Source organism: Ambystoma mexicanum, chromosome 1p (genome assembly GCF_040938575.1).
Source record: "Ambystoma mexicanum isolate Mex_15411 chromosome 1p, UKY_AmexF1_1, whole genome shotgun sequence".
Lineage (NCBI taxonomy): Eukaryota > Metazoa > Chordata > Amphibia > Caudata > Ambystomatidae > Ambystoma > Ambystoma mexicanum.
Genome location: NC_090921.1, coordinates 107,080,210 through 107,107,948, shown reverse-complemented (window position 1 = coordinate 107,107,948; position 27,739 = coordinate 107,080,210). Strand labels below are relative to the sequence as shown.

Sequence of the window (27,739 nt, the reverse complement as noted above, 5' to 3'; positions counted from 1 at the left end):
GGGAAGAGATTGGGGTTATTTTCCCCATTTTGGGTCGTACGTCTCCCGTCATTTCCGGCTTTCTGTGAGAACATTGTGTCTTAACACATTTAATTCTTTTTTCGCTCTCGGTACACGAAGGTAGTTATCATGCCTGTCATATTTCTGCTTGTGTCGGAACTTATTGTGAGAAACAACTCTAGATATAGATCGTCCACGCATGTACGTTTGAGAAGATACAATCATTTTTTTTTACCTTTATTAGTGCAAATTAATACAATTAGAAGTACTTGATGTATGTGGAGATGGGTGCGGCACATTCAAAGTCTCATTACTGCTTCATCACGAAACGTGGCTTCCTTAATGAAAATCAAATCCCCATAGGAGATAGGCAGGCTCATTGCCTAGTCTCAACCTGTTGAGGCTCTGTAACCTCGTGAAAATAAGACGTTTTTTCGCTTGTTATCCAATTTAAGCCGCTGTAAATTAATACTTATTTTGGCTGGTTTCAAAGGATCGACTATGTGGGCCTGTAGGTGGAGTGAACGTGTCAAAGATGGGTGGCATCTGTGATGTGGGAGGTTGCGGAGCCTCCACTGGGTGTGCTGACCTGCCTAGGCCTTGGGCATGATGTAGAGCTGAAGAAAGACACGACCACTTGATCTGCTGCATAAACCCGGACTGCCGCCAAACTGCCAGTTCAGGTGACACCCCCTGGCCCGTTCTCCTGTGACATCACATTTCTCCCATACTTAGAATGCTTTTTTCTTAGTCAACAATAGTTTTAAAACATGTGTAGTCCATTCTAGTCTCTTAGGGGCGCGCCCTGGCCGCGGTCTGTAGCGGGCCATGGGTGGCGGGATAGATCGTCCACCGGGTTGTCAGCTACAGCCCGAAATTCCACCTCGATGTTGTAGGGCGGGAGTTGTAGTATCCATTTCTTGATGCATGCTGGAGAGTGTGGTGCTGAGCCTTTGAAGATGGGGATGAGGGGTTTGTGGTCATAACACCTTTTCTTGCTTACCCAGTAGATACACTTTGAAATGTCTGCACCCCCAGAGGATTTCGAGGACCTCTTTCTCAATGTGTGCATAGTTTTTTCAGTATTGGTGAATGCACGACTGGCAAACGCAATGGGATGTACGTTGCCTTCTTTGTCAATTTGGGTAAGCACGGCTCCTAGGCCTACCGGGCTGGCATCAACAAGGAGTTCTGTGTGTCTTTCAATATCAAAGAATGCCATAGTTGTGGAAACAGATAGTGAGTCTTTGATCCGTTGGAAGGCTTGCTGGTGGATGGGCGACCACTCCCACTTCTGATCCTTTTTTGTGAGTTCACGGAGGGGGCTCGCTATGGTGGCGAGGTCCGGGGTGAATCTTGCGCTGTATGTTGCCATTCCCATAAAACTCCTTCAGTGGCGGATTGCGGGGCTCTGGTGCTTTTGATATCATTGACTTTCACTCATGTCTGGCGACCTCTGCATGTGGTCTACAGCTCTCGCTCTTCCTCTCCTGCTCGGCTGACGGGTGGTTGCCCTTGGGGCGAATTGCCTTCGATGTTCTTGTGGTCATTGCAGCGGCTTTTCACGGTCTACCACGCTTGGCGGATGCAGGCAGACAGCTGCATAGTGGTTGAGGTGGTTGCACTTTCGGCAGGTCAACCACCACGCGGGGCATGTTTCTCCTCGGTGCCATGGGCCACCACACCATTTGCATGTATTCTCTCGTCCTTGAGGCATGTGGAATTTGGATGGGTTGGAGCCTATGCCTCCTGGCTCTTGGGTGTTTTTGGTGTTTCGTGACGGCTGTAACTTCCTAATTTTTTCTCGGGTTGTAGACGTTGTATTGCGGCCTCAATTACCGCTACCTGGTTGTCCGTGCGTTCACAAAGACTCCCCATCTCGAGTATCCGAGCTAACGCTATGTTCTTTTCTGACAGGATGGCTCTCCTCTGCTTTTCCGACAAAATTCCGTTGATTATTTGGAGTCGGATGGCAAACTCCTCATTAGGGAATTCACACCCAACCACCATCTCCCGTCGGCGTGCATGGAAGTTATCTACTGTTTCGTTCTCCCGTTGCCTGGCCATACAAAAATGGAATTGTTCGTAGTCTGGATTATGGTCAATTTTGAATTTGTTTGTGAGTGCAGTTTTAGCAGCATCGTAGTCCTTTGCATCACCGTTGTCAGGGATGTTGTTGAAGAGGCGTAGTATCACCGCTCCGATATTGACCAGGAGGAACATGCGTTTCTTTCTGTCTGCAGTGATCTCTCTGGCATCAAGATGTATCTCAAATTGTTGGAGCAAGATTCCCCAGCGAATGGCCGCCCCTGTGGTGAATAGGTCAAAAGGCGCCATGAGGGTGGTGAGTGCTGGGTCTTGGTGGTCTGGGTTGATACTCCTTCTACTTGATGGACATGCGCTTGTCCTCGAGGGGCTTGCCTTTGTGCTGGACATGGTCGAGCCATGGTGCTGTTTATGCGCGGGAAACAACTATTTCCTTCCGGTGCAGCAGCGAGCGCGTGCTTCTGGTGGTGTTAGTGCATGTGTGGCTGCCAGAAGCGGGCTCCTCTCACCTGGTGTTTTAGTAGCAAGTCACTCGGAGCTCACTGCACCTACTTCTGTTAACTTCAATGACTTGTTTCCATGTGCCTAGCGCTTGGGGCTGTTGCAATCCTGTGTCTTGGATGCTGGAATGATCTCCTGCCACATGGAGAGTAATATGCATATGAAGATGTTGCTTGCTGGTGTATGCGAGGCAGGGAAAATGTTTAGCAGAGAGCGTAGTGCAACGTATCTCCCAGCTGCAATGAAACTAGGCCATCGAATTCTCCATGGAATGTTGGGGGCCTGAAAGCAAGGCTCACGTTCTGCGCGAGATGTTCCGACGTGTGCGCTGGAAGGCAGCGTATTGCTTGTTCTGTGGAACATTGGGGGAATGAAAGTGAGGCTTATGGGTCAACGTTCCCACTGCAGCCGCTTGCTTTCCCTGTCTGCTCTTACCGGAGTGCTGTAGCGGTGCTCCAGTCTATAATGCAGCTGAGTGGAAGATCTGCATTTTGATATAGTGATGAAAGTTTATAGATGGGCGCGTGGGGGAAAAGCGCCGTCCTCATCGCCAGTGTGATGTGGGTGATTGCGTGGTTGCGGAGCCTCCACTGGGGGCGCTGGCCTGCCTAGGCCTTGGGCATGATGCAGAGCTGAAGAAAGACATGACCACTTGATTTGCTGCATAAACTCGGACTGGCGCCAAACTGCCAGTTCCGGTGATCCCTTTATTTCTGGCTCCCGCCTCCTTGACACGTGACCCGGTCTCCCGTGACATCACAGCATCCTGTCACACAATGACTACTGCTCTGCAGAGGTACAGAGAAGAGTACTGGCTAAACTACATACTCAGCAGCACAACTACTAAAGAGGCAGCAGTGTTCCTAATAATAAAGGTGAAACAGCCACAGCCCGACAGGTATACATACCTCCTTAGTGTCTTGATAATGTGTGCCAACAACATCACAGTGAATCCCATAGCTCTCAACTCGCCTGCTTTTGGCGGGTGTCACCCGCCTTACAAGCAGCTGAATCACCTGCCAAGTCCATCATACACCCATTCACTTCAATGGGCTCTCACTCTTCACTGCCTTGGTAACACAAAGTGTTGGGAGCTATGGAATCCTTGGAGTAAAAGGACTAATCAATTAAGGACATGATTTCCTGCCCTTATAAAGATGCATGCCTTGGAGGTTCTGTCTTCGAGGCTCAGCGTCTCCCCAAAATTGTTTCCTTCAACTGAGGGACGGGAGAATGGAGTTAACCTTAACCGGGAAAGCGTAACCATGCATGATCAAATGAGTGTCAGAGACTGATCATCACTTCCGTTTCAACGGGATGACACACTTAATTGTGATTCTTCAGAGTGTGGAAGCAGTCCCTTGGCTGCCTTAATCTAGTTTTACAATCCTTAATTCGACTCTGTAGTACTGGAAGAGAGAGCAAATTCTTGCACCTTAAAAGAATTGAGGGTCAGAAATACTAACAAGTCCACTGGTGAATAATCAAGAGATATGATATGATATGGTTACCTAGAGGAAGGAGACAGTGGAGCTGGTCATGGGCAGTGCAACGAGAAAAAGTAAAAGTGATAATGATGCATGTAATAGTAGAAACTCGTGGAGGAGGAGCAGTGTGCCTCTGTTGACACGATTGTATGTGATAAGATAATTAAACCATGTGGCAATATAAAGAAAACTGCACATTTCAAATATGGCGCTAAATCCATGAAAAAGGGGTCGAGAACATTTTGGAGAAACATTGTAAGTGTCACAACCAGGAGAGAACAACGTGACTCTGCTAGGGAAGAAGGCAACACCAATATGCTGGTAACCATAATGATCAAAGATATGCAAAATCCAACAGACCCAAGTATAAGAACCATGGAGGAGGGGCATGGCCTCAGGCCAGAACTGCAAAATGGTGTAAATCAAAGGTATGCAGTGATTATATCGAATACAAAACAACTAATGAAAATATAACGAATGAAAAAACAACTTATACCAAAATATATATTTTTTTAAAACTAAAAAGGGGGTTGTGAGAGGGAATATTGGTTTTGGGGGTGGGGGAAAAGTATTATTTAAAAAATGGGGGGCTTGGGGGAAACCCGCCCATAAACAATGAATAATGAATGAGTTATTTTGGAATTAGTTATTTTGTATTCATTTTTTCTTCATTCGTTATTATTTCAATAGTTATAATTGCATGTCATCAAATCACTTCATTTACAATCCTAGAGATGAACCAACAGAAGAAAAAGTAGGCAAACAAAAAAAAAGAAAGGGATTAGGTTGCATGTTGAGGATAGGGATAAAGATAGTGAATGGGATGAGTCTCATAATGAAGGAGAGAGTATGATGATTTCAGAACTGGTTAGCAACAGGACAGTAGAAAAAAAAGTGTGTCTGTCGAGACAGGATGATGGGGAAAATGTTAAATCGGTTACAGCAAGTGTTGTCGACAGCAGGTCATTACCGAAAATAACTGTATTGTTTTATAGTGAGGAGAGAAAAGACAGTAACGCTAAGAGGTATTCAATAGGAGTTGGTAAAGAAGCACCCAACCAATTATATTTGATCTGTGATCGAGGGGGTTATTCTCCTTAACAGGGAAAGAATAAGGTCTATATTTGCTACTGTCCCAGACCTGAAGACCATTTCCTCCTCTGATATATGGGTTGCGCATTGGTTTGATCATTTCTGTGTTAGGAAATGTGCCGTCACTTTCTATAAAAAATGGATTGAGAATCTGGTGTGTGACAAACAGGATGATATCCTGAAAAGAGGTTTAGAACGCTATTGTGTTCGTTATGAGGGAGACTGGTGTGAATGAAAAACAAACTTACCTGGGGCAGACAATGATACCAAAAATAACTTGAAATGTATAGTCAACAACGAAGGACGGAGGCAGGTTAGCTTTGACCAAGAGCCAGCTAGTTGGGTCTGGTTGGCAACCACTGGGTGACAGAGAGAAAGCTGAGGACATGCCGGCCCGTGGGGGATTCACACTCAGATACCAAGAGGGGTAGTAGGAGCGGCTGACCTTAAGTATCTTGCAGTGGAAGGAATGACCCACTCAAACACACAATCTAAAGGGTCTGTCTGGGCCAGATATAATCAACACAACTAAGGTGGAACAAGAGCAGGCGTTGGAGCCATGTGTGTTTGCTGCGCACAGCTCCACATGAGGAGGCTCTGGGCCTACTGACCGGACTGATTGTTGTCTTCTGCGATACATTTGGCAGTTGCCTGCCTTTCAAGGGTTAACTTACCCCCGCCATAGCGCCTGTCTTAGCCGGAGTGCTACTCTTGTGCCCAGGTGCAGAGTTAAAAATGAGGGTCTCCGCTATGAACTAGGGACATAACCTGGAACAACCCAGCAATGGACTTCACAACCTTGAAGCTCTACCTACCATAGTGGAGAAAGGGCAGTTGGGGTGGGGGGCAGAATGTTCCCATGCACCGCCGCAGGGAATAGGGGGGAGCGTGATACCTCATACAGCCCATGCCACTTACAGATAAGCTTGTTATCCGAGGTTGGGGGAAGCACAAGGACTTTTTGCCCGATGCAAAAATATCTAAGTGACACCTTCTTATCATAGGATGCTTTCTGTTGCCTTTGTGATTTACCACAGTGATCTTGAACCATAAGTCGGATGGCTGACATTTTCTCTTCTAACTGAGTGGCTGTCTGGGACAATGGTATTGGAGCCTCTTCACTCTCCTCCCATGTTTCTCGAAACATCTAAAGCATCTCTGGCTTCTCACCCATACAATGATTGGAAGGGCAAGAAACTAGTGGAGGCGTGAGGTGTTTTCCTTATGGCAAACAGAGCCCACGGAATCATTTGATCTCAATTGGTTCCGTACTTGTCAACACGCTTTTTAAGAATGGTTTTAAGGGTCTTATTAAAATGTTCAACTAATCCATTCATCTGGGGGTGTTCAACGGACATTCTCGAGGTGGTTATATGAAGTAGCTCTTTTACTTCCCCCCCCATGAGCTTACTCATAAAGGTGGTGCCCTGGTCTGTAAGAATTTCCTTAGGGGAGCCCACTCGAGAGAAGAAGGGAAGTAAATGCTTGAGTATCTGCTTGGTGGTGTCATTAAGCAAGGGAAATACTTCCGGTTATCGGGTCGCATAGTCAGGTATCACCAGCACATATTTGTTCCTTGCTTAGATTTTTCAAGGGGGCCAATGATGTCCATTCCAATCCTCGACAATGGCACTTTGATGATGGGTAATGGATTTAAGGGGGCTTGTGGTGGTCAATGAGTACTGGTACGCTGATATAATTCACAGATTTGAATGATATTTTTTGTGTCGACATGTATCCCTGGCCAATAGAACTTATTGGCCAAGTGAGCCTGAGTCTTGCCTTATTGCACTATTTGTATCTTCGGAGAACCATTAGCTGCAGTCTTGGTATCCCTTGAGAAGTAACAGCCTGTCTGTATAGGAGTCCCTTCTTTAAAAAGAAAAATGTCCCTCCTCCCTTCCAACCCTCAAACTCTGGTACTACCCGTAGGAAGGCTTCAGCAGGTAGATGATCATTCCGCTGAGCAAAGGCCAAGTCGGGGAGCATGTTGGAGCTTTTGTCATGGATGGCTGATGTTTTGGTAGAACTAGGTCGAGCATCAGCTTCCCCAAACCTAAAGCTCCTCTTTCAGTAACACCTTTCTTGGTTTCTTCCCTAGGGATATGCAGCATCACTCTTTCAAGTATTCACTGGGCTATTTGGTCTCCTGCATGGATCTGAAAGGCTTCCTCCCCATGGTTTTGGAGTAGTACCTTTATATCCCTTCTAAAATCAGAGTCGATCACCCCGGCAAGGACCTCGATGCCAAACCTCCACGCAAGAGCTGCATGGGTGCCACAGGGTGGGTTAACTGCAGCATTATGCGGTTGCTTGGAGGTCATAAGGAGTTGGAATGGACCGCAATTGGCTGAAGTTGAATGGGGGCAAGACTGAGATCATGGTGGATGGTGATACCTCTGACTCTATTTCTTTCTCCCTCCTACTGGCCTTCTGTGAAGTAGGTAAAACATCTAGGTGTGGTAGTCTCCTCTTCTTTTTTGATGGCTTCACAGATTAGTGCAATATGCAAAATTCGCCCTTTTACCTTGAGGGCCCTGCGCAAAGTATTGCCTTTTCTTCCGGGCCCTCACTGGCTGGTGGTCGTCACCTCTTTGATCAATAGCCACATTGAGTATAATAACATGCTGTACCTGGCTCAACCGTGTCGATTAATCGACGGGCTCCAACTTCTCCAAAATATGGTGGACCGGGCCCTGCATTGGCTCCCTGTGGCTGCCCGCATTAAGTTTAAATCCGTGTGTATAGTCCATCGTGCCTATTATCATCAAGGCACAGACTACATTCAGGAGAAATGTGTGCATTATATTCCTGAGAGATCTTTGAGATCAGCTTGGCTTGACATTTGGTGACCCATAGATATCGCTGGGTGCGAGACTTGGGGGTTCTGCTTTTTCTATAGCCACTAGCACCCTTTGGAATGAGCTGCCATCTGCTTTGAGAAGCATTGCATATCACCTCCTTATCTCATCGGTCCCTCAAAACTGTATTATTTCAGTCTATCTGTGAGTTAGTCATTTTTCCTCTTACTACCCCATCACATCCTCGCACCAAGATGCCTATGGTGAACGTGCATTTTACAAATCAGAATAATATACCATAATATAACCTGATGCATGTTCCAGGAGGTGGAATAAGAACAAGATCAGTAGGTATAAGACGTCTTTCTTTTGGTGGGATGGTTTCTGTCCGGCAACTACAAAGATCAAACCTAACAGACCATTTAGTGGCCACTGTGGGGTCGGAAGCCCTATCACGTAACTTCTCATACTTCAGGGTCCTCCAACTTGTTTTAGTTGAGTTGCATCACACTACTGACACCATATGTGAGACAGGCATGGAACAAGAGAGACAAATGGCCTCATTACGACCCTGCCGGTCCGGAATTAACAGTGGCGGTAAAACCGCCACCACCGTTCTTTCCGGACCGGCTGATTCAGAGTCCTGCAGGCAGGAGGTGTCACTCCCGCCAGGTCTGACCTGGCGGGATTAACACCACCCTCCTGCAGGTAGACATGGAAACACCGGCTCTGTCATAGACCGAACCAGTGTTTCCATGGTCCCCATCCCCATGGAGACCTATGGGACTACATGGGAATGGATGGGGATTTACAGAATTCCGCCTCTGGAATAACTGGGTCACCGGGATTGTAATGCCCCGGTGATTCCGGCAATCACGAAGGCGGAATGGGATCATGGGTCCGGCGGCAGCCTGCCGTTTTTTCCGGCACGGCTATTGCCGGACTGGTAATGAGGCCCAAAGACTCAAAAAGGTTAGTATGAAAACCTTACTAAGGTTCCTGGGTTGGTGTAATGCCTGATTGGCCCTCACTCTAAACGGGTAGTTCCCTTAACTGATGTTTCTAATGCCCGTCGTTGTCTAATAGTCCAAAATAAATGTCTGTCTGTGTCTAAACCTATGCTTGCCCTCAATCTGTTCAAATATGTGATAGGAAGTCTTTTAAAAAGGAAAAGTAGTGGTTCAACATAAAGTGGGAAACCAAAGTTGGTTTCAGGTGGTCTTCTCACCAGGTGTTGTTGGGTCAATGTCAACACAAATGAGTTCAATCAACAGGGCTGTTAGTTTGACCTTCTCCAGAGGGCCCTTGTAGTTATTCCATCTACCTTCAGTGTCTTTGAGTTCCTTGTGGTTCCCTTCCTGAAGCTTCAGCTTAGTCAAGTTTCAAAACACCATGGAAAAAATGTAACACAGTTCCTGTTGTAAGTTTCTCCGGGTTCCTTTGCCCACACTTCAATCCTTTCAACACTATAAAGAAAGCTAACACATCTTTTACTTAGCTGGTCCTCTTAGGGCTCCCTTTCCTAAACTCTGGCCCCTTTCAACTTTCAAACACAAAATCACGGTTTATCAGGATGCCTTCTTTGATAGGCCTCTCAGGATTCTCTTCCCCAAGCTTAAGCCTCTTGCAGCCTTCAAGCACAAAACATAATATATCACAGTTCCTTCTTGATTTCACAGGGTGCCCTCTCCCCAGGTTTAGGCCTCTATAATTAAAAACACAAATTCAGCTGGTCAGGATGTACCTTTTCCTTATTGACAATCTTTTCCATACACCATACTCGTCGTGCAAGTTGATTAGAGCCTGTATACCGTTTCTCTCAAAGGACAGCTGCACTATTCTAGCTAGACCCCTTTCACTCTCCAAGACGGACTATTGTAATGCCCTATATCTAGGCCTGAGTAAGCATATTATCAACAAGATCCAAATCCTCCAAAATAACGCCCTGAGAGCTGCACAGGGCATTTCAAAGAGAGAACAAATCTCAGGGCTGAGGAGACAAAACAAATGGTTATCTATCAAAGATAGAATCTTGCTTAAAACCGTTTAATTGACCCATAAATGTCTCAACAAAGCTGCCCCACTCTACCTTTCTGATAGAATCACTAGAAGAACATCAGAACGCCCTACCAGAACAGTAAACTCCTTCTGCTTGGTTGTTCCTAAATATAAACTCAAAAAAGGCCAGAGGGAGCAGCTTCCCTGTCATGGCGGCACAGATGTGGATCACCCTCCCCCAGCCGTTAAGAGCTGACCACACCTTCCTAAAATATAGGCACAATACTATTAATTGTCTCAGAACCAATGATCATTGCCCCACCGTTATTGCCTGACCTACCCAGTACTTTTGCATAAGATTCTCGCTCGATTATAACTGCTTGTAAAGACCGGTAGGGGGTGTCTGTACTTCCGCTCTCTATATGGTAGAGGAGAGGCACAGAGGACCCCAGCCAAGATTCTCTATTATTGGTAACGTAGTCAAGCAATCAAGGCCTAGCTTCTCAGGAGGTGATGCGGGCTGGTTCTTAAGCACAGTGTAGTCCCCGAACCCCCACAAAGGAATGTCCACACACTGTATTACTGAAAACAGTCTTTATATAATTAATATTCAAAGGTATGTACACGATCACAATAACGCACTTTGTACTTGGAAGTCAATAATGATAAATATATACACGTCTAGAGTGGTACCACTAATGTTATCAAATCTCATTAAAGTGCATCAACTGTACGGTTAAAATGTCACACAGATCAATAACGAGTAAACCAGCAATAGAGATAGGAAGGAACGTAAGATGGTTGAAACAATAGGCAGAATGCAGACCCCTACCACTAGTCACAGTTTTGTGTGGAGATCCCCCCACCTGGGCAACCTGTAAATAAAGATATATAGCACAAGCCCAGTCCATATATTGTCCGATAGTCTTACTTCTTCCTATTAAGGTTTTACCCCCCCAGTGTACCTGGTGGAGTAGAGTTCTCCGACGATGCACCGACCGATCCTTCTTGAGTGCCTCCCTTTCAGGCGGGAGCCACGGATCGTCGAGAGGTGTCGGGGAATCGACGGCCCTTCTTGAGTGCCCTCCCTTTAAGGCAGGAGTCACGGGTCGTCGAACGTCCGACGGTGAACAGGGTGAACTATGGCAGGGTAGTGGCCGCTTCGTTCCTAGCGGTGCTCGTCGACGACAGAGCGTTGGCATCCAGCAAGGAAGAGGCGTGCGGGGCACCTCGATGACAATAGTTCTGGACCGCAAAGAGATGATGAAGAACTGTGGCCCAGCAAGGGCGTCGAGTCGTCGGCGTCTCTGCGGTCTGTAGGTGGCGGGAAACCCACTGGTGGATACTCCTCGGTGCGTCGACGGTCGGGCCTTCTCCAGCGGGAGACAAGCGGATGACGATGCAGACGAGAGCGTCCGATGATCAATTGAAGTTCTTAGGCAAACGGGAGCACAGCGGCTCCAGTCAGCGACGGCAGTCGTCGACAGTGGCGGACAACAGTCCGAGTGCTTCTCCTTGGGGTCCCCGTACCGGGTCGGCAGCCTGTCGAAGGTCTGTTTACCAGGGAGCGTTGGCAAAGATCAGCTGTGCACGATGGTTCCTCGTAGCTCGGGAAGAGGGCGCCTTACCAGGTCCTCTCTGGGTCAGTCCTTGGAGGCACAGCAGCTTTCAGATTGTGAAGGAGAGCAACAGCAATTCTTCTCGTCCAGCAAGGCTTCAAGGTCAAGCGTCAGTTAATCCAGTTACTCGTCGTAGTGGACTTCAGCTTCTGAACACGATTCCTAGCAGTGAAAGGTCCCCAGATATACTGCTGATCTCCCATTCATTCCGCTGGGTCACACTCAAGCATCCAATCACGACTACGGGCATTCATGCAGGCAGGCAGCCAATCAGGCACACAAGGTATTCAGGCCATTCACTTCTCTCCAGACACTCACAACAAGTTATGTGTATTGGGACAAGTACCGAGCCATTCAACACTCCAAGCTGCATTCATACCGGTTTCGGGCAGGGTCGTCTCAGTCATTGTGTCAACCACCAGATACTAGACACCCACAACACAGAATGCATATTCGTCACACTCTCTATTCACCCAGGTCCCACCCACAGGAGGTACCCACAACATACATCACCGGGAAGGCTCCAGCTAGTCTGACTGGGCCTTCACAACAACACCATATAGGCACTTCCATCCAACAGCTAGTCAGGGGGAAGGGACTGAGTCAGGGCTTCCCAGGACTTTGGGAAAACAAGGTAATGGGTAATAGAAAGCAAGAGGCACCAGGGCCATCTTGTTTTCCATCAGGAATCAACTGATCCCAATGACAGGGCCGGGGTATCCCAAAATGGAGGATACTCCGCGCACCTGTCAAATTCAGCATGGAGCTGCCACCAGCCTATACCCTGCTCTGTGGGCCACCCACAGGGGCCCAAAAACATACACTAGGGGCACAGGGTTGTACCCCCACCCATGGGTGCCATAAGGGTATCCCACGGGTCTGTTCACCAAACCAAAAGAAAGAGAGCTGCACCGCCAGGAGTCCCACATGAACTCCTACGACAGAACACACGATAAAAAGCAGTAAAGGACAAGGATACAGAGGCCCTGTCCTTCCGATGCATTTCCAGCATCACAGTCGCCCACCCCAGACTGAGGTGGAGGGTGCCTAATCTCCCATGGGATAGACACCCTCATCCAGACGGTCAACATACCTTCTGGAAATAGTTTTACGAAGGTAGCGGGCGCCCCTCTCTCGCAAGAACAGACATGATAACCTGTTCAGTGGTTATTAACCACTTGAGAGTTCGCAGCCACTGCTTTTACTCACTGTGCCTTTCACAGATGGGAAATATCCATTTGCATATCAGTCTTTGTCCTGCCCAGGGGCAGTCCAGCACCGAAATACAATGGCAATTCCAATCTAAACGAGAGTACCACCAGCAACCCCATACACGTGTTTCACCCTTGTTGGGGATCATCAGTGAGGTGAAGCTGATGCCTCTCTAAGCACAGTGAGAGGGAGACCACGTCTGGTTGCCCCCAGGAGACCTAGGGTTATCAATCCCAGGTTCCTTAAAAAATAGTTTTACGAAGGTAGCGGGCGCCCCTCTCTCGCAAGAACAGACATGATAACCTGTTCAGTGGTTATTAACCACTTGAGAGTTCGCAGCCACTGCTTTTACTCACTGTGCCTTTCACAGATGGGAAATATCCATTTGCATATCAGTCTTTGTCCTGCCCAGGGGCAGTCCAGCACCGAAATACAATGGCAATTCCAATCTAAACGAGAGTACCACCAGCAACCCCATACACGTGTTTCACCCTTGTTGGGGATCATCAGTGAGGTGAAGCTGATGCCTCTCTAAGCACAGTGAGAGGGAGACCACGTCTGGTTGCCCCCAGGAGACCTAGGGTTATCAATCCCAGGTTCCTTAAAAAATAGTTTTACGAAGGTAGCGGGCGCCCCTCTCTCGCAAGAACAGACATGATAACCTGTTCAGTGGTTATTAACCACTTGAGAGTTCGCAGCCACTGCTTTTACTCACTGTGCCTTTCACAGATGGGAAATATCCATTTGCATATCAGTCTTTGTCCTGCCCAGGGGCAGTCCAGCACCGAAATACAATGGCAATTCCAATCTAAACGAGAGTACCACCAGCAACCCCATACACGTGTTTCACCCTTGTTGGGGATCATCAGTGAGGTGAAGCTGATGCCTCTCTAAGCACAGTGAGAGGGAGACCACGTCTGGTTGCCCCCAGGAGACCTAGGGTTATCAATCCCAGGTTCCTTAAAAAATAGTTTTACGAAGGTAGTGGGCGCCCCTCTCTCGCAAGAACAGACATGATAACCTGTTCAGTGGTTATTAACCACTTGAGAGTTCGCAGCCACTGCTTTTATTCACTGTGCCTTTCACAGATGGGAAATATCCATTTGCATATCAGTCTTTGTCCTGCCCAGGGGCAGTCCAGCACCGAAATACAATGGCAATTCCAATCTAAACGAGAGTACCACCAGCAACCCCATACACGTGTTTCACCCTTGTTGGGGATCATCAGTGAGGTGAAGCTGATGCCTCTCTAAGCACAGTGAGAGGGAGACCACGTCTGGTTGCCCCCAGGAGACCTAGGGTTATCAATCCCAGGTTCCTTAAAAAATAGTTTTACGAAGGTAGCGGGCGCCCCTCTCTCGCAAGAACAGACATGATAACCTGTTCAGTGGTTATTAACCACTTGAGAGTTCGCAGCCACTGCTTTTACTCACTGTGCCTTTCACAGATGGGAAATATCCATTTGCATATCAGTCTTGTTGGGGATCATCAGTGAGGTGAAGCTAGGTCTCCTGGGGGCAACCAGACGTGGTCTCCCTCTCACTGTGCTTAGGGAGGCATCAGCTTCACCTCACTGATGATCCCCAACAAGGGTGAAACACGTGTATGGGGTTGCTGGTGGTACTCTCGTTCAGATTGGAATTGCCATTGTATTTCGGTGCTGGACTGCCCCTGGGCAGGACAAAGACTGATATGCAAATGGATATTTCCCATCTGTGAAAGGCACAGTGAGTAAAAGCAGTGGCTGCGAACTCTCAAGTGGTTAATAACCACTGAACAGGTTATCATGTCTGTTCTTGCGAGAGAGGGGCGCCCGCTACCTTTGTAATACTATTTGTTAAGGAACCTGGGATTGGTAACCCTAGGTCTCCTGGGGGCAACCAGACGTGGTCTCCCTCTCACTGTGCTTAGGGAGGCATCAGCTTCACCTCACTGATGATCCCCAACAAGGGTGAAACACGTGTATGGGGTTGCTGGTGGTACTCTCGTTCAGATTGGAATTGCCATTGTATTTCGGTGCTGGACTGCCCCTGGGCAGGACAAAGACTGATATGCAAATGGATATTTCCCATCTGTGAAAGGCACAGTGAGTAAAAGCAGTGGCTGCGAACTCTCAAGTGGTTAATAACCACTGAACAGGTTATCATGTCTGTTCTTGCGAGAGAGGGGCGCCCGCTACCTTTGTAATACTATTTGTTAAGGAACCTGGGATTGGTAACCCTAGGTCTCCTGGGGGCAACCAGACGTGGTCTCCCTCTCACTGTGCTTAGGGAGGCATCAGCTTCACCTCACTGATGATCCCCAACAAGGGTGAAACACGTGTATGGGGTTGCTGGTGGTACTCTCGTTCAGATTGGAATTGCCATTGTATTTCGGTGCTGGACTGCCCCTGGGCAGGACAAAGACTGATATGCAAATGGATATTTCCCATCTGTGAAAGGCACAGTGAGTAAAAGCAGTGGCTGCGAACTCTCAAGTGGTTAATAACCACTGAACAGGTTATCATGTCTGTTCTTGCGAGAGAGGGGCGCCCGCTACCTTTGTAATACTATTTGTTAAGGAACCTGGGATTGGTAACCCTAGGTCTCCTGGGGGCAACCAGACGTGGTCTCCCTCTCACTGTGCTTAGGGAGGCATCAGCTTCACCTCACTGATGATCCCCAACAAGGGTGAAACACGTGTATGGGGTTGCTGGTGGTACTCTCGTTCAGATTGGAATTGCCATTGTATTTCGGTGCTGGACTGCCCCTGGGCAGGACAAAGACTGATATGCAAATGGATATTTCCCATCTGTGAAAGGCACAGTGAGTAAAAGCAGTGGCTGCGAACTCTCAAGTGGTTAATAACCACTGAACAGGTTATCATGTCTGTTCTTGCGAGAGAGGGGCGCCCGCTACCTTTGTAATACTATTTGTTAAGGAACCTGGGATTGGTAACCCTAGGTCTCCTGGGGGCAACCAGACGTGGTCTCCCTCTCACTGTGCTTAGGGAGGCATCAGCTTCACCTCACTGATGATCCCCAACAAGGGTGAAACACGTGTATGGGGTTGCTGGTGGTACTCTCGTTCAGATTGGAATTGCCATTGTATTTCGGTGCTGGACTGCCCCTGGGCAGGACAAAGACTGATATGCAAATGGATATTTCCCATCTGTGAAAGGCACAGTGAGTAAAAGCAGTGGCTGCGAACTCTCAAGTGGTTAATAACCACTGAACAGGTTATCATGTCTGTTCTTGCGAGAGAGGGGCGCCCGCTACCTTTGTAATACTATTTGTTAAGGAACCTGGGATTGGTAACCCTAGGTCTCCTGGGGGCAACCAGACGTGGTCTCCCTCTCACTGTGCTTAGGGAGGCATCAGCTTCACCTCACTGATGATCCCCAACAAGGGTGAAACACGTGTATGGGGTTGCTGGTGGTACTCTCGTTCAGATTGGAATTGCCATTGTATTTCGGTGCTGGACTGCCCCTGGGCAGGACAAAGACTGATATGCAAATGGATATTTCCCATCTGTGAAAGGCACAGTGAGTAAAAGCAGTGGCTGCGAACTCTCAAGTGGTTAATAACCACTGAACAGGTTATCATGTCTGTTCTTGCGAGAGAGGGGCGCCCGCTACCTTTGTAATACTATTTGTTAAGGAACCTGGGATTGGTAACCCTAGGTCTCCTGGGGGCAACCAGACGTGGTCTCCCTCTCACTGTGCTTAGGGAGGCATCAGCTTCACCTCACTGATGATCCCCAACAAGGGTGAAACACGTGTATGGGGTTGCTGGTGGTACTCTCGTTCAGATTGGAATTGCCATTGTATTTCGGTGCTGGACTGCCCCTGGGCAGGACAAAGACTGATATGCAAATGGATATTTCCCATCTGTGAAAGGCACAGTGAGTAAAAGCAGTGGCTGCGAACTCTCAAGTGGTTAATAACCACTGAACAGGTTATCATGTCTGTTCTTGCGAGAGAGGGGCGCCCGCTACCTTTGTAATACTATTTGTTAAGGAACCTGGGATTGGTAACCCTAGGTCTCCTGGGGGCAACCAGACGTGGTCTCCCTCTCACTGTGCTTAGGGAGGCATCAGCTTCACCTCACTGATGATCCCCAACAAGGGTGAAACACGTGTATGGGGTTGCTGGTGGTACTCTCGTTCAGATTGGAATTGCCATTGTATTTCGGTGCTGGACTGCCCCTGGGCAGGACAAAGACTGATATGCAAATGGATATTTCCCATCTGTGAAAGGCACAGTGAGTAAAAGCAGTGGCTGCGAACTCTCAAGTGGTTAATAACCACTGAACAGGTTATCATGTCTGTTCTTGCGAGAGAGGGGCGCCCGCTACCTTTGTAATACTATTTGTTAAGGAACCTGGGATTGGTAACCCTAGGTCTCCTGGGGGCAACCAGACGTGGTCTCCCTCTCACTGTGCTTAGGGAGGCATCAGCTTCACCTCACTGATGATCCCCAACAAGGGTGAAACACGTGTATGGGGTTGCTGGTGGTACTCTCGTTCAGATTGGAATTGCCATTGTATTTCGGTGCTGGACTGCCCCTGGGCAGGACAAAGACTGATATGCAAATGGATATTTCCCATCTGTGAAAGGCACAGTGAGTAAAAGCAGTGGCTGCGAACTCTCAAGTGGTTAATAACCACCGAACAGGTTATCATGTCTGTTCTTGCGAGAGAGGGGCGCCCGCTACCTTTGTAATACTATTTGTTAAGGAACCTGGGATTGGTAACCCTAGGTCTCCTGGGGGCAACCAGACGTGGTCTCCCTCTCACTGTGCTTAGGGAGGCATCAGCTTCACCTCACTGATGATCCCCAACAAGGGTGAAACACGTGTATGGGGTTGCTGGTGGTACTCTCGTTCAGATTGGAATTGCCATTGTATTTCGGTGCTGGACTGCCCCTGGGCAGGACAAAGACTGATATGCAAATGGATATTTCCCATCTGTGAAAGGCACAGTGAGTAAAAGCAGTGGCTGCGAACTCTCAAGTGGTTAATAACCACTGAACAGGTTATCATGTCTGTTCTTGCGAGAGAGGGGCGCCCGCTACCTTTGTAATACTATTTGTTAAGGAACCTGGGATTGGTAACCCTAGGTCTCCTGGGGGCAACCAGACGTGGTCTCCCTCTCACTGTGCTTAGGGAGGCATCAGCTTCACCTCACTGATGATCCCCAACAAGGGTGAAACACGTGTATGGGGTTGCTGGTGGTACTCTCGTTCAGATTGGAATTGCCATTGTATTTCGGTGCTGGACTGCCCCTGGGCAGGACAAAGACTGATATGCAAATGGATATTTCCCATCTGTGAAAGGCACAGTGAGTAAAAGCAGTGGCTGCGAACTCTCAAGTGGTTAATAACCACTGAACAGGTTATCATGTCTGTTCTTGCGAGAGAGGGGCGCCCGCTACCTTTGTAATACTATTTGTTAAGGAACCTGGGATTGGTAACCCTAGGTCTCCTGGGGGCAACCAGACGTGGTCTCCCTCTCACTGTGCTTAGGGAGGCATCAGCTTCACCTCACTGATGATCCCCAACAAGGGTGAAACACGTGTATGGGGTTGCTGGTGGTACTCTCGTTCAGATTGGAATTGCCATTGTATTTCGGTGCTGGACTGCCCCTGGGCAGGACAAAGACTGATATGCAAATGGATATTTCCCATCTGTGAAAGGCACAGTGAGTAAAAGCAGTGGCTGCGAACTCTCAAGTGGTTAATAACCACTGAACAGGTTATCATGTCTGTTCTTGCGAGAGAGGGGCGCCCGCTACCTTTGTAATACTATTTGTTAAGGAACCTGGGATTGGTAACCCTAGGTCTCCTGGGGGCAACCAGACGTGGTCTCCCTCTCACTGTGCTTAGGGAGGCATCAGCTTCACCTCACTGATGATCCCCAACAAGGGTGAAACACGTGTATGGGGTTGCTGGTGGTACTCTCGTTCAGATTGGAATTGCCATTGTATTTCGGTGCTGGACTGCCCCTGGGCAGGACAAAGACTGATATGCAAATGGATATTTCCCATCTGTGAAAGGCACAGTGAGTAAAAGCAGTGGCTGCGAACTCTCAAGTGGTTAATAACCACTGAACAGGTTATCATGTCTGTTCTTGCGAGAGAGGGGCGCCCGCTACCTTTGTAATACTATTTGTTAAGGAACCTGGGATTGGTAACCCTAGGTCTCCTGGGGGCAACCAGACGTGGTCTCCCTCTCACTGTGCTTAGGGAGGCATCAGCTTCACCTCACTGATGATCCCCAACAAGGGTGAAACACGTGTATGGGGTTGCTGGTGGTACTCTCGTTCAGATTGGAATTGCCATTGTATTTCGGTGCTGGACTGCCCCTGGGCAGGACAAAGACTGATATGCAAATGGATATTTCCCATCTGTGAAAGGCACAGTGAGTAAAAGCAGTGGCTGCGAACTCTCAAGTGGTTAATAACCACTGAACAGGTTATCATGTCTGTTCTTGCGAGAGAGGGGCGCCCGCTACCTTTGTAATACTACCTTCTGGAAAGGCCATCTGCATTATCGTGACTCTTCCCTGGTCTGTGCTCTATGGTGAAGTCTAGCCCTTGCAGGCTAATGGACCACCTGAGCAGTTTCGGGTTCTCACCCTTCATCTGCATAAGCCACTTTAGGGGCTTATGATCCGTTTGGACCTTGAAGGTAGACCCCGTAAGGTAGGGCCTAAAACGCCTAAGGCTCCAAACTATACTAAAACACTCCTTTTCAACAGTAGCCCACCTAAGTTCTCTACCCTTGAGTTGTCTACTGATGAATATGACAGGATGTTCTCTCCCTTTGTCATCTAACTGGGACAAGACAGCTGCAATTCCGGTGTCGCGGGCATCCGTCTGGACGATAAAGGCTCGGCTGTAGTCAGGCGCACACAACACGGGTGCCCAACACAGACTTTCTTTCAAGCATTTAAAGGCCCTCTGACAGTCTTCAGTCCAATTGACTTTCCTAGGCTGCTTGGGTGAAGTCAGAGCTGTCAGTGGTGCAGCTATGGTTCCATAGTCCGCCATGAAATTGCGATAGTACCCAGTGAGACCCAAAAAGGCTCTCACCTGGGTTTGAGTAGTGGGAGTCTCCCAGTCCTGTACATCCTGTACCTTACTGGGGAGAGGTTGGATTTCACCCCCTCCTACCTCATGACCAAAATACGTGACTTTCCCCTGAGCTATCTGGCACTTGGTGGCCTTGATAGTGAGGTTAGCCCTCTTTAAGGCTGTAGTGATACACAAAATTGCAACCTTGCCAATCAGGGCTTTAGATGACAGCATTAGCCGCTGAAAGCCAATAGTGTATTCAAAGTATGTGCCAAAAATGCTGACAGTAGTCTGTTGTAGCACTTCCATTATGCAGTAGTGAGCTACAAGGAATATGCAGGCCTAGTAGGAGTGATAGGTCACATTATGCAGGCAGGGCGAGGGCCGCGAGCTCTGTAGCTAATAGACAATATTGGAGTGTTTGGAACATTATGGCATCTATATAGCGCTTAGATAGCCAGTCTTAAGCGCTATGAACACTAAACTATGAGTGCATGCCTTTTAGAGCTTGCTCTAATAGGGTTAATACATCTCGGCTTCCCTTAGAATATTCTGCCTCTCTAACTGTAACCCTGTAAACTAATCTCCCTTTCTCTGGGAAGGCACTGATAAGACATTCCTGAGCTTTCGCGCAGATGGGCTCCAGGGAGGGGCTCAGAAGAAGGAGCACAGTGGAAATTAACAGAGCTGGGTTTTTTCCATTAGCCAGCCTATATTTTGCACAGGGAAAGTTCTGGAACTGTGCGTCATGGACGGACAGCACGAGATTATAAAATGCATGCTCACATGACATGACTCAGGAGGGAGATCGTCCTGTGGACTTGGTTCGAGCAAGATCAAGTGCCCGGAATTGGAGCTCTGACGGCACCCAGCAGCGCTGTCCTCTGAGCGGGGCTTGTTACAGCTAGCTTATGAGGGCCAGGGTCTCCCAGTGCTGATTGAAGGGGCGTAAGACTGTGTTTCTCTATGTTTATCTAAGTTCTATGTTTCTCTATATTTTGCATTTCTCTAAGTTTTGTGCTTTGTAATCTTCTCTAACTTGAATCCCAAAATGTATATTCACTCACTGTTTAGAATAAATACTAAAACTTATTGAAGGTGTCATTTGTCACTAGCATGAGTTCACTGCTCAGCACAATAGAACCTGTATTTTGGGCTGAATTGGGTATTTTTTTGCTCTCAAAGGGCTGGCCCCGAGGAAGATTTTGCCCATATCAAGACATTTGGTGGCAGCTTTGTGGGATTTGTGAAGAGCAGTGCCTTGCTGTGAAATGACAAATTGTGTGAGAGAACACAGTGCAGAGTGAGGAGCAGGCTGTCGCATTTCCTTGGTGGTCTCACTGCAGCTCTGAGACTTCAAAAGACAGCAGCGTTGTGTCGGCTTGCCGTGGCCGATAGCTTGTGTGGTTAAGACTCCCTTCAGTAAATCAGTTGTGACTGACTTATTGCTTGGGAATGGAGCCAGGGAGTACAAGGCGATAAACAAGCGGGAAATGGCTTTGTTTAAAGCGCTCCGATGAATGGTCAAGAAAGATGTATGTTCAATTAGGAAAGAATTTTATCATGCGGTTTCCCCAGTTTAAAGTTGTAATTTGAAATGCAAAGTGAGACAGAGTTCTCAACTCTATTCTGTCATGAGGGCAGGGAAAATAGTTGCGAGGATTTGACATGCAAATTGTGAATAGTAATCTAACCATTGACTCAGCCCCAGTGTGCTAGCAAGTGGGGGGCTGTAATGTACGGAGGCGAAGGTTCGCTTTTTTTTAATGTATGCTTTTGAAGTGTTGACATTCCTGAAGATAACTTGGGGAATGAGCCGTGCTTAGGAGAAAGAGTAACATCTGTGCTGAGAGCCTAAAGGGTTAGTTTTTCTTTTGGCAACTGTAAATTCCATGTGCTGGTGGCGAATTCTGTTTAAAGGAAACACACTAAAATGGTTATATTGCATTTTAGCTGTGCCATGCTTATAATGGGTGAGAGACTCACTTAAAAAAGAAAGTGAGTGAATGTTATTTGGATTTTCGATTTTTGTGTATTGATTTGAAATTGCAGAATCAGTTTGCAATGGTTTGGGGGGAAAAGACAATTTATATTTTTCTAAATTGCCTCTAAATTGCCCCCAGAGTATTTTTGACTGTTCCCACGCTATGCCATGGATTTGTACTGTTGCCTTATAAGTGATGCATGTTTTAGGAGATAGTGACCTGTTGACTATGGTGCATGGTGAAAAATGTTATTGACACAATAACAGCCCACAAGAAATATATAGTGTGGTTTGTTCTTGTAGAGAAAAAAAAAACGTGCAGGGAGCTGCACTACACATGGCATTTTTTTAAATGCACTGAAATAAGTGGTTATATTCTGGCAATGGTACAACAGAATGAAAAATCTGTGTGTGATAAGAACGGCACAAAAGATTTGGTGGGTTGCGGGTTCTTTTGAAAGATCGCACATTGCATTGGAGTGAGCTCGTGAAGCCAAACTACAAGGTTACGAGGAAGAAAAAAAAACGTATGCTTTTAAATGGGACATTAATCAGTTCAAAACAGGCTAAAAGACGCTTTGACATTTTGCAAAATTACATGGAGTAGAATCTGATGACAAGAAAAAGTGCCTCTTTTGAAAATAAGAGTCTTGCTGTGTGTGCAGAGCTTGTGCCTTGGAGATAACTTGCACTGTCTTGGGCGAGGTGCGCAAAGAAAAAAAAAACTGTTGGAGGAAGGCAGAAAAAAGCAGAATACTGCGCTCCTGTTTAGTGAAATGGTGTTTACAGAAGCTGGCAGATATGAGAGCTTTTCTGAGTTGCTGGAGAAAAGCAGTGCATGAAAGAGTTAATCTGGATGAACTGTCTGAAACGAGTGCCTTCCATTGAAGCCGCCACAGTTTAAGAGTTATAGAGGAAAGAGATAAGCTTGCTGCGCGAAAGATAAACAATGACATTCCTGCATTCCATCCCCTGTGAGAGACACCGTCAGTGTGAGCAAAAAACTGAGGAGGGGGGGTGCAAAGACAGAAATGCTGAAACAGAACTGAAGGCAATAATTGCTGTGAGTGAGAAAATAAAAAAGAGCGCAATCTACCTTACACATGATGATGTATGCAAGTAAAGAATTTGCCCAGTATCACCACTGGAAGGAAAACAAAGGCTGCACGCAGAATGGCAGATGGGCACATCACATCTGAACATTTGGGGAACCTGTGCATCTGTGAATGGGCTAAGAAAAGACAGCTGCCCATTTCAAGAGACATTGCCGTGCAAGCTGCATCCCCATGGACCATGTGATGTGATGTGAAGTGAAGCGACATTGCTGTGCAAGCTGCATTCCAGTGCTCCATGTGATGTGAACTGAAGTAAAGCGCTGTGCACTGGAGAAGAAACCTTTAGGCGCTTTGAGAAGTGAGAATACACAGTTTAAAAATGCAAGCTACATTGCCAGGGCTGGAGTAACTGACAAAGACATTATGGCATTCCAGATGGAAGCAAAACTGACAAAAGCGCTTAGCCGTTTTGCAAGAGAAAACATGCAGAGCGGGGCTTTGGAGTACAACATGAACACTGCACATTAGCCATGATCCAGAAGCCTCACGGCTTAGTGCAAGAATGAATGATTTGTTGAAGCAACAAAAGAAACTGACTTAGACTATCGCGCTCAAAGGGGTGGTCCAAGAAATCATCAAACACCCTTTGAGAAAAAATGATAAGTGAAAAAACCAGAGGCTTGAAAGACACTAGCTGTATCGAGAAAAATAAACAAAGCTGCTTGTGCAACTGCAGGCGATATGGGACTGAAAGACTTTACCTTTGAAATATGGAGTGATGCCAGCAGGGCAACCTAACTCAAGATCATGAGACACTGGAAGCAAGTTGGCGCCTGGCATTCGTGATCGCTCTGGTGACAAAGAAAAGCATTGTGCGACCTGGGTACTTATTATATGGCTTTTGTAAAAGCACAGATCAGTCTGAGGTACCATTGACCAACTATGATCGCATTGCACAAATGAGTTTGTGATTAGGCAGTTACACCCCGTATGGTTGAGTGTAAATAAGCCCCCAATAACATGCAGAAGAGTGACAAATAATTGCAGTAGCAATGATAAAGTGTGTAGTTACCTGATGAGACTTCTGAAGGTTGGGGTGGTGTTAAGGGAAGGGGTGGATAATGCTGATATTGAAGTTTTGATGACATCCTAATGTGAAGAATAATGACATTGTACTTTTGATGAAATCCTAACATTTCTGTTTGTATTTTGCCTAGGCAAAAAAGCAAGACAGTTGCGTGCCATTATTGAAGTAGATGTGTGCAATTTGCGGGAGACACTGATCAGTCAAGCAGACGCATTCTCAGAGAAAGCGAGTCACTGCGTGATGAAATATGCGAACATTGAACGTGTTCTGCACCGCACTCAACGCTGCTAACATGCATGACGTATGAGGACATTTGTTCTGCAACCTGCGAAAGGTGTCCAACAGAGTAATAACTTTTGCTGAACTGGCACGGTGCAGACTTGGCTAGTTATCAAATATTTGATGCTACACATTCAAATGATTCAGTTGCTGGAAATAACTTAATTGACATGTCTTGCCTTTCTTGTTTAAAGGACTGTGGACAATGAGTTGTGGACTGTAACATCATGCACCACAAACAGCTGTGTGACACAGCACTTGAATGCTAACACATTGAAAAATGGTTTTTAAATGCACTTTTTTAGATGAATCTGAAAAAACTAAATGGTTTTGCTCTTCCAACTGAATTGCTTTAACCAGAGATGCTTTGCTTTTTTGAAAGAAAAAAAAAACTTCTAATTTGCATGTAGGCAGTAAAATGATTTATGAATTGTTGGGGCAGCAGGATTATGCAAGCAGGAGTGTAATTTATTTTGAGATAAGATGAGTGCGCACATCAAAGTCACCTGTGCGTAGGTTAAGATCCTTAATTTCAAGTAATGCTGCCAAGTTTGTGAGCTCCAATTTGAAATGGTAATCTTTGAAACACTGGATACTTTTACAGCCTTAAGGCAGGTAAATGAAACCATGACTGACTTGATATTTGATTTTATGACACAGTGTGTGACACGGTTTTTGTTAAACCAACCAGTTTCATGTTTTAGTGGGGACAGCTGTCTCCAGCACACTAATGCAAAGAGTCACCTTTTGATTGTAGACATTTGGAATAATTCTTTGGAAAAGCGCTACAAATGAGTATCCACATGGAATTGCTAGCGTACTGGCCTGGCACATTGTCAGACATCTTTTGTCACTGACTCATATGACTGGTGTCTATGAAGTCCTAGGCCCAAATGTTTCAGTGAATGGATACAACGATTTGTTTAATTTGTTTAATGTGATGTTTTTTCTGACCAAGAAATGCAGCGAGTGTTCTCGCCAAGATTTTATGGACTATAATTTGACTAAATGCATTTTACACAATGGTGTGATGAAACAGCCACTGCCGGATGGTAGTATGGTGTTTGTAGCTAAAACTAACATTGTATATGGTAGATATCCCACTTGAAGAAGGGTATTCTCCAAGTCATAATAGGTAGACACTGTGAACATGTTAGATTTTCCAGTAGTAAGGCAACATTTAAATTGTAGGCTGGTAATGCACACCTCTATTATTACAGTGATACACTTAGACATAGATTTATCACGAGGCAATGTTTCCTTAGTACTACCAAGCTGCTACAAATGGAGTCCATTTCTATGGCCCATCACTAGAGTACGCTTAGCTAGGGAGCTAGATTCATTAATTGCAGGAGCTTTATATGCTTGTGACATAGAAACTGTGCACAATAAGCTAGCCGCTATGGGTTCTAATGCCAGCTCTGCTATAGAACCTCTGGCCTAGTGGGGCCCATTGAAACGCCCAACAATGCTACAAGTATTGGCAACAACTGGAGATGGCAGAATTATAGGTATGAAGACATTTTTCCGCCATAGGGCAGGTCAACAAGACTGCTAAATACACATGATGCATTTTATGGCAAACATTGTTAAATCAGCAGGTGTTGGCTTTTTACTGGGTGGGGCGACCATCCTCAACACACTGGCACACAGAGCTACAGTTACCAGCAAACATATGGATCAAATCGCTTGCTTTTGATTGCATGAATAACACATGCCATGCTTGATACAAATTAATAGAATTGTTTTTATTTAGATAACCTGGTGCCCATGGGTTCACCTTGTTCACGAAATTAGATGGTTTCTGGTTGGGTTCCACATACATGGGGGAAGTGTCTAATCACACAGCCCATAGTCACGTTTGAATGCCCTGGGATCAGGGGGAGGGTAGGCCCTTCGAGTGAAAGGCTGCCAGGTTTTAGAATCGGTAACCATACATAAATGCAATAGTGCATTGTAGATTAGACTACACTGGATTGCCTTGACATTCTAACTGCATGCTGCTTTTTAACTGACAATCAGTTATACAATAAATTATTTAGGTATTGTTGTGTAGGCAAGGTTTTGGCTAGAGTAAATGTCCATGTTCACTTTGTGTAGGTATTTTTGTGTAGGCCAGGTTTTGACAAGGGTATATGTCACTGTTCACTTTGTGTACATTTTTGTTCAGGTAGTGTTTTACCTTGCATGCCACGCTGACTAACCGCTAGAAGATAGTTTGCTTAAACCTCTTGCAAAGCCCCAAGGTCTTTATCACTGCACTAAATACTATATTGATGGGTATTAGTCAGCATTGTCGCACACACTTTGAATAGGGGTGGAATGTAGTGATACACAAAATTGCAACCTTGCCAATCAGGGCTTTAGATGACAGCATTAGCCGCTGAAAGCCAATAGTGTATTCAAAGTATGTGCCAAAAATGCTGACAGTAGTCTGTTGTAGCACTTCCATTATGCAGTAGTGAGCTACAAGGAATATGCAGGCCTAGTAGGAGTGATAGGTCACATTATGCAGGCAGGGCGAGGGCCCCGAGCTCTGTAGCTAATAGACAATATTGGAGTGTTTGGAACATTATGGCACCTATATAGCGCTTAGATAGCCAGTCTTAAGCGCTATGAACACTAAACTATGAGTGCATGCCTTTTAGAGCTTGCTCTAATAGGGTTAATACATCTCGGCTTCCCTTCGAATATTCTGCCTCTCTAACGGTAGCCCTGTAAACTAATCTCCCTTTCTCTGGGAAGGCACTGATAAGACATTCCTGAGCTTTCGCGCAGATGGGCTCCGGGGAGGGGCTCAGAAGAAGGAGCACAGTGGAAATTAACAGAGCTGGGTTTTTTCCATGAGCCAGCCTATATTTTGCACAGGGAAAGTTCTGGAACTGTGCGTCATGGACGGACAGCAAGAGATTATAAAATGCATGCTCACATGACTCAGGAGGGAGATTGTCCTGTGGACTTGGTTCAAGCAAGATCAAGTGCCCGGAATTGGAGCTCTGACGGCACCCAGCAGCGCTGTCCTCTGAGCGGGGCTTGTTACAGCTAGCTTATGAGGGCCAGGGTCTCCCAGTGCTGATTGAAGGGGCGTAAGACTGTGTTTCTCTATGTTTATCTAAGTTCTATGTTTCTCTATATTTTGCATTTCTCTAAGTTTTGTGCTTTGTAATCTTCTCTAACTTAAATCCCAAAATGTATATTCACTCACTGTTTAGAATAAATACTAAAACTTATTGAAGGTGTCATTTGTCACTAGCATGAGTTCACTGCTCAGCACAATAGAACCTGTATTTTGGGCTGAATTGGGTATTTTTTGCTCTCAAAGGGCTGGCCCCGAGGAAGATTTTGCCCATATCAAGACAAAGGCATGCAACACTCTACCCAGATGTGTCAAGTGCTCTTCCCAAGTGGAACTGTAGACGGCAATGTCATCTAAATAAGCCACACAAAAGGCTTCCAGCCCACTGAGAGCATGATTGACCAATCTCTGAAAGGTGGCAGGGGCATTCTTCAACCCAAACTGGTAGAGTCC

General features: G+C 46.5%; 1 long non-coding RNA gene across 1 annotated transcript; it reads left to right on the top strand.

Annotated features, from left to right (window-relative positions):
• Nucleotides 1–14: 14 nt before the first annotated feature.
• On the top strand, nucleotides 15–27,440 carry LOC138566757 (uncharacterized). Its single transcript, XR_011302012.1, has 2 exons — nucleotides 15–120; nucleotides 24,062–27,440. It is a non-coding gene; the product is annotated as an uncharacterized lncRNA (long non-coding RNA).
• Nucleotides 27,441–27,739: the final 299 nt, after the last annotated feature.